The following is a 7,838-nucleotide window of genomic DNA, read 5'->3' on the forward strand; positions in this document are numbered from 1 at the left end:
CCCGCCATGTGTGACGTCATCAAAATGCTGGCTTCTGATTGGCTCCTCACGGAAGTGTGCCAGCTCCCCCATATTCTCTCTACTGCCGATGGTGCTGCTATCTATCGGTCACCGTCTGAACTAACAACCCTGCACTCTGGTGGCAAGTCGAGGAACTCCCTCCACAAAAAAGTGTGCCAGCTCCCCCATATTCTCACTACTTCCATTATAGTTTATTCTTTTTTTAATTTTTTAATATGTAAATATAGTATGATTGAGTACTGATGGCCTTAATACATATTGCCCGCGAGTGTGGCAGATTGTATTATTTCAATAAAAGTTTAATAAATGAAAAAAAAATATATATATGTCTACAAGAAGATATGTTCACATTAAAATAAAAATGGACTTAGACATTAATTAGAAAGCAATTATTTTTAAAAAAATCTTTACTTGAACAAGAAATTTACGGAAGTTTTGTAAATTCGACAATATGAAGACAATCTTTGTTGCCTCTCTTATCAAAGGTGGTTTATCAGGACGTGTTCATGAGTGGCTATAAAATATAAAATTATTGTTATGGGTATCGGTTTAGAGGGAAGGTATAATGTTTTTGCCAAACTTAATATCATATTCTTGTTCTTATTTATTATTTCTTAAAACTGTTATATCATTGACTTTTTCTCCGGCAACGGGGAGAGCTTGGTATTTCGCTTGTTATATGATAGTATAACAATTCAACTTAAAGTATTAAAAAATAATTATATGTAATACTTAAATTTATTTAAATAATTGATGATTAAAATAAACTTAAATATTAACTTTATTAAACATCAAATAAATATATCATAGCTCTTTTATGGCGTAGTTGTGGAGCCTAGATTGAGTACAAATAATTAGCGATATTAACGACCCCACGCCCCTCACTTCTGGAGAATAAGTTAACAAGAAAAATGTTTTCAAGGAAAATAGAAATGAAGGAGATAAAACAATGATATTAGTAATTTAAAAAAAATATAATTCAATGATTTTTTATGTTTTTAGTTTATTTATTTGTTACCTCTAAAAATAATAATAATAGGAGGACAGTGAATTCCGTTCAGTAATTTCATTCTGCTATATTTTTATAGGTACCTATTAATTATTATTAATTCCAATGATATCGAAATATAAATATAAGATAATTATTTTTCTATAATGCTTATATCGTTCATCCTATTTTATATGGTAACAAGTAGGGCAAGTGAGGGCTTATGCATATATATATATTTTTTTTTTTTTATTACGGCTATCACTATAGACCGTAGAGATCTTCGGCCGCACGCTGTGATCCTGGAAGACGACAACCCGACACTAAATGAAGATATACGGGACAGACTATCATATATATAAATATAGGACTATATGATATTATATTACTCATTCAAGCTGTAATGTAAGGTTGTTATTATTCTTACACAAAACGAAAATTAGCATAAGACCTCGTTGCATTGTACTTGAAGCTGTTTGAAGAATTTTGATTTTAAAAATGTCGGATGTGATCTACGAATACAATTCTTACAGCTACAATTCTAAAATGTATTTTTCAATTATTTGATAGAGACTACGTTTACTACAGACAATCTAATTACTTCTATCAGCTATTTTTAAATATAAGGGTAAATTTTAACATTATAGTTGATTTTGAATACGAGAATATTCCTAGAACAAGATTGCTGGGACAGTACTTTCGAAGTCGAAGGCCATCAGAAATGGACAATTGCTCCATTGATGTTTAACGGCGCGACCATGACTTTTAATTTAGATTAGAATGCTTTCCTTTTTACAAATAAACTGACGATACAATGTAGATGCAAATTTCAGTTTAATTATATTTTTAACCAAGTAGAAAGCAATAAAAATGTATATAAATAAATATTTATAAATATTTTTTTAAGAATAAAATGTACCAGCAGTTAAAAAAATATTGCTAGTTTGTTTTCAATCAGTTGAAAAATTGTAATTCAATTGGATATGGGATAGGGAAAATAAAACTTTTGATTTAGTCTGTTGAAAGTGTAATTAAGAGAAATTTCTAATTAAACGACATCAGGAAATTAGAAGTCGTAAGGAAGTAGCTGTAAAAATGGAACTCCAGTTTTTATGTTTTAAGAAAATCGCATTTGAAAATTTCAGTCAAAAGCGATTTTCAGAATTGAGACATAGATCAATACAGCTATCAAAATCATCACCTAACTATCTTGAAACAATATGTACCTGGAATTTTGAATTTCACTGTCAGGAATCCCAGATCTTGCAAAACCAATGTTACAGTTATAACATCTTGTAAACTATCGTTATCCCTCACAATTTTGGAGACATTGATTCGAAATGTGACAAATCCGACAAAATGAGCCATGTAGACATGACATTAAAACTAAAAATGGATTTTCCTCAAAAAAGACACATCAGATGCTCTTTTTGCAATTATTTAAGAAATAAAAATAAATAAAAAAATTGCACTATAATAAAAATGTCATATAAGCATAATTAAAACTTTTCATATTTTGCTTTTATATGTGAATATTAATTTTGCATGCTCACTGCCGAGGTTTAGAGAGGTTTGTATTCAGATGTAAAACGAAAAAAAAAATATGTTTTCAAAATTGAAATTTTTCACTCACATTAAACCTTTTAAATATCAAAAACCAATGAAAGAATAATCACATGATATAATGAATGATGAGGTGATTAACATCACCTATTTTATCTTATAATTTATTTTTATTTTGTATCATTATATATTCATAATATAAAGGAACCATATTCATTTCATTCAAAGCGTGAATTTATAGAACGACAATATCAGTCACGAAGGAAAAAGATGCTTATGCAATGGTTTAGTCGGCAATAATAAGAAATCATGATCGATTTAATTGATTTATGGGATTATTAAAATATTAGTTAAATTGATAAACGTGTTTGTAAAATAAGATGAAGTGTGGCATAACAATTCCATGCAATAATTGTAAAATTGATATATTTCAATAAAATATTTCCGTATATTAATTTTTTTTTTTAAGGAAGGATTAGTAATTTTCAAAAGAAAACTAGTAGCCCTCGCATTTCGAAATGTTTTTAAGAGCAAACAACAACTTACCTCCAGCATTCCAACCTCTTCTTCAGCATCCTTGGCTATTTCCTTCTTCATTGCACAAGCACGCGGTTAAGATTACCGGCAATACGAACTGTCCTCCAGACTGTTGAAGACTAACTTTTCCCGCTCCGTTCTGGGAATGCACGCTAAGATGGAGGGGGGTTCGCAGAACTATAAACATGACCAATTATCTTCTTTTTTTTCGATGTAAGCTTTTTTTTTTTATGTCAGCTGCACCCAGCTGTTGTGTCGTCACAGATGACATCATCCGGAAATTGGTAACAGACAATCAAACTCCTTACCTTGAGTTAATGACGTAGAAGCAAACAATTGGCGGCAGGTGTACGTCGCAGTACCGCCATTGTCTGACTTGAGCTGATGTGCTTCTTATTGTTCGTTGTCAAGCTATTTTATCTTATAATCTATTTGTGCTAGGTCTCGATTCCATCCCCCCATTCAATAGTGTTTAATTAATGATTAAAGCATATTTTATCAAGTTTTTGTTTTTTACATTAATTAATAAAAAGTACAATAAGTAAATATTTAATATGATAAACATCATATTTATTAAGTTACATACATCCGTGTTGAATACACATATTCATAGTTCTTCGTCTAAAGAACAACAATGTTATTCATTGTTAATCACATATTACTTATTAAATGTACGTATGTATAATTATATTTACACTGTAACTATCATTACATTATAACTATATAAATTTATACAATTATATAATTTTTTAATAATACTGATAATAGCATTCGATTATAAACTAATTTAAAAGATAAATAATTTTAAAATGTTTACACTAAATACTAACCCTAAATCCCTAACAGTATTAATAATTATAATTTTTTATTCAATAAAATATTTTTAGTTTGACTCCTTTAATCGATCTTAGACACACAACCTTCATTCTTTTTTAGATAAGGCATTTTCTATCTATATTAAAAAAAAAAAATATGGAAGCATGTTACCAAGTTCCAAGGTTTTTAAATTTGGCTTTTATCGATTTAATGGCTTAGACAAAAATGTTATACCTGACTAGTGGTGTAAAATAAATTAAAATATTTTCTAAAAATTATTTGATTATTCGATGTCAATGTTTCAATATATTTCTTACCGTTAAGTTACAATACTTATGACGTAATTCCAACTGCTAACAGCTTACGGCTCTTCAGTCATTTGTTTAATTGCTAGGCGAGAGGTCAGTATCCTCATTTGTTCATTGTTTTCTTTTTTTCTCGACCTTAATTTTTTTCCATTGATTTACATATTTACCATCCCACTATACCCTTACCCTATCATCATATCCATTAGTTATTTCCTTCTTCTTGTTTTTACTGCATTTGTTCTAACTTTTACTAGTATCCATTTTTTTATTAGGTATTACTCTACCTGTGCATTTTATTTTTATTATTTATTACTGTATTTATTATTTATACATCAATATATTCATCTTATTTATGTTTTCTTTTAATTTGCGGTGTTCTTATTTAATTTCTAATAATCATTTAAGGTCCTACCGTAGTTAACAATTTATCTATCATTAGCTAATAGTTAAGAATATTTTTTAGTTTTTTGCATCTGGTTTTTAGCTCCTGCAAACTGATGTGATAATAGAAGGAGAAGCAAAATGAGGAAGCTAAATTTAATTCCTTACGAAACGAAAGAAAATTAAACAAATCAAATAATTTTTTACTAAGTTAGGTTTTTCAACTATTAAATTACAATTATAAATTATAAAAATTCTATAAAAAGTACATTTTCCTGGTCTCACTACCTACGCTGAAGAACCAACTTAGTTATTATTAAGTAGCAAGACATTAATATTTTTCAAAGTCTCTGCCAAAAAATGTTAATAACCTTTTCTAATCACTTATAAATCCAATTGATCTAATTCATTAGAAATGTAAATTTATGTAATTTTTATTTACAACTTTGCTAATAAATAGCATTTATAATTAAGATTTATGTTTTGCAGTAGCATGCTTATAATGTTGTGAATAACACTGTCCATTTCACGACTTTTTCGATTCCTGTAAGAGCACTTTGGATCGAAGAATATTTTTTTTTACCAATTTTTTTAACCTGATTGAAAGAGGGATGATTGTGGTGGAGCGGGTTAGTTTTCTATTGTGTTTAGCGACAACTATTGTGTCGCTAGTGTTTCCATCAACCACTGTTTTTTGTGAGTCATTAAGTAGTGATTCTAAAAATAATAATTTTAAATTAGATAATGCCTCCAGGAATCCAAGAAAAACATTAAATAATTTTGTATAGTTTATTTTCCCCCGTTAGCTTCGTATGAATTCAATTATTACTAATAATTATCGATTTTTTTTTATGGAATGAAAAATGAATATTATTGATTCTGTAAATGAGTTTGTTTTTTTTATCCCGGGAGTGATGTCGAGAATTCAAATAATCATTCATAACTTCTCAGGATTTCTTCCAAATTCAATGTTATTAATTCTATCGTCACTATGGTTCCGTTAAATTTATCCAAACAATTATATCAGTTGTTCCCAACTAAAAGAAGTCGGCGGCCCACTTAAACAGAAATTGAACTATCTGTGGCCCACTCCAACAAAGTCGGGTCCTCTCTGCCTGAAAAATATTTGACTATTAGGCTGCTTAAAAGTGCATTACCAAGCACTTAAACAATGAATTTTCCAGTGAAAACCTTTTAGCTAACATTAAAACTTCATTTAAGTTAATATTAAACAGTTGTAATAATAATCCTTTATAAAATATCTGGTGCCGAACCCTTCCCGTGGACCAATGGTCAGCAACTACTGAACTATATATCTGAAGAGACAATAGAATTCATTTGGACCGACTAACACAGTAAATCGGACCCAATACAACATTTTTTTCATTCCTAAGAAAATTCATATTTACTTATTTTTAAGTTCGTTAAAATCATTAGTACAAATTTTCATTTATTTTTCTTTATTTGAAACTACTTTATTTTATTTTTTTAAGGCTTACAATCCGCATGATATTGGTACAGATGGGAAGAACGGAGATTCAAATGATTTATGATTGCTATAACGTTGGATTTGGATAAAATCCTGTGGAGTTATGAATGCTTACGTGAACGTCAGACAAGAATAAAAAAATCTTCCAAAAAATCAAATAAAAACATTTCTAATTTTTGTTTTCTAAGAACATACGTATTAAAGGGTTTTTGTAAAAACGAGTCTCGAAAGGTTTTTTCAACAATCAACAATATTTTTTTGTTGTTTTATACAGAAAGACTAGTCAATACATTTTTTGACATTATAGTAATTTATTGAATTATATCTATTAAATATATTATAAACTTGATACTAAAATTTTGTCTTCTGTAGTACATAATAAGGATTCACATTTTTAGTTAAATAAATTGATTATTTAAAAACAATTTTGATCCTTTTTCTCAACTTTATTCTTTTTAAAACTTCCAACGTTTCGACCACTTAGGTCATTTTCAAGGATACCGACAAACAGCTCCTTTTAATTATTTTTATAAAAATTTCATTATTTCCTTACTTACATACTGATTTTTTTGGTCTTACCTTTACTTTGCTCATTTTTTCTTCTAAAATTCTTAAAAATGCCGGCTAATTGCCTTTGTCCCATCTTTAAATAATTAATCATTAAAATAATATCATAATAACATTATAAAATTTCTTGTTTTTTTTTAAAAATAGATTCCTACTTTTTGAAAGTTTTTGTAATTGAAAAGTTTTAAATTTGGGAAAGAATTGTATAGAAGAATTTGTAAGTAGGGATCTATTTAAAAAAAAAAAAAAAAAAAAAAAAAAAATTATAATGTTATTATGATATTATTTTAATGATTAATTACTAAACTAAACCACTCTCAAACAAATATATTAATAAAACTTAATCTAAATTGATTATTTTTATAAAGATCAAACTGCTAATGTAACATTATTAATCTCTCCCTCCCATGGTATATAAGACTTTTAAATCCTTACAAAGCAAAACGAGAAATCGAGAATAAAAATATTCTAAACATTTTTTTTTCTCAGTTCCTAATACGCGTTGGCAAGAACACTTGGATATATATGTTCAATATTTTTCGACGGGGTATCACCAAAAAAGATTTCATTTAAATCGCCATTTCCTAATCCACAGGCCTTTCCATGTAAGTTACTAGCATTGTACTAGTATCAATAATCTTTACTTCATTATTATTGTCTTAGCAGCTCTTTCTTAAACGAGTTACAAAAGTTAATATAATAAGATCAATCGTAAACAAGATAGTGACTAAATTTTGAAGTTTTAGGGGCAAAAATCGGTGACGAACAATAAACAAGGATAAAACTTTATTCCTCTCAAAATGATTAAAAGTCAATCAGAACAACTTAAATAAGCACGGCAGTATTCAGGAATCAACTTGGAATGCCTTAAAATTATATTACAATAACAGATCATGATTTGAAGTTTATAAATGCGATGAGAGCATTTCGATTTTGATGGATGGCAAACATCCAGTGGTGATGAAATTTATGGCCTTAATGGATAAGGGCGTTCATGTTAAATCAGGTGTTCTGTACACTCTTCAGTTACACGTCAATGTTACGGGGAAACAAATTTATACAGAGAAGGTTGCTTAAGCAAAACAAACATATTTATTCCCGCGGTCCACCAAATTGTCTGATTGTTTTTTTACAGCCTCCTGCAGCCAAAAAAAGACGAAAAATGACT

At 28.6% G+C, this 7,838-nt stretch overlaps 1 protein-coding gene across 4 annotated transcripts in view; it reads right to left on the reverse strand.

Annotated features, from left to right (window-relative positions):
• Window positions 1-254: 254 nt before the first annotated feature.
• The window catches only part of LOC106690811 (uncharacterized), a 75,438-nt gene continuing 67,854 nt past the window's right edge, over window positions 255-7,838 (reverse strand). For 2 of the 4 annotated variants that reach the window (XM_014436389.2, XM_067045644.1), the window contains exon 5: window positions 5,390-5,729. The gene's annotated coding sequence lies outside the window, so the exon portion shown is untranslated. Of the gene's footprint in view, window positions 536-5,080; window positions 5,332-5,389; window positions 5,730-7,838 lie in introns of those variants that run through there. The other 2 variants (XM_014436390.2, XM_014436391.2) reach the window with 2 other exon arrangements.

The sequence above is a fragment of the Halyomorpha halys genome, unplaced genomic scaffold (genome assembly GCF_000696795.3).
Source record: "Halyomorpha halys isolate HHAL.00 unplaced genomic scaffold, Hhal_1.1 Scaffold1882.1, whole genome shotgun sequence".
NCBI classification, from domain to species: Eukaryota; Metazoa; Arthropoda; class Insecta; order Hemiptera; family Pentatomidae; genus Halyomorpha; species Halyomorpha halys.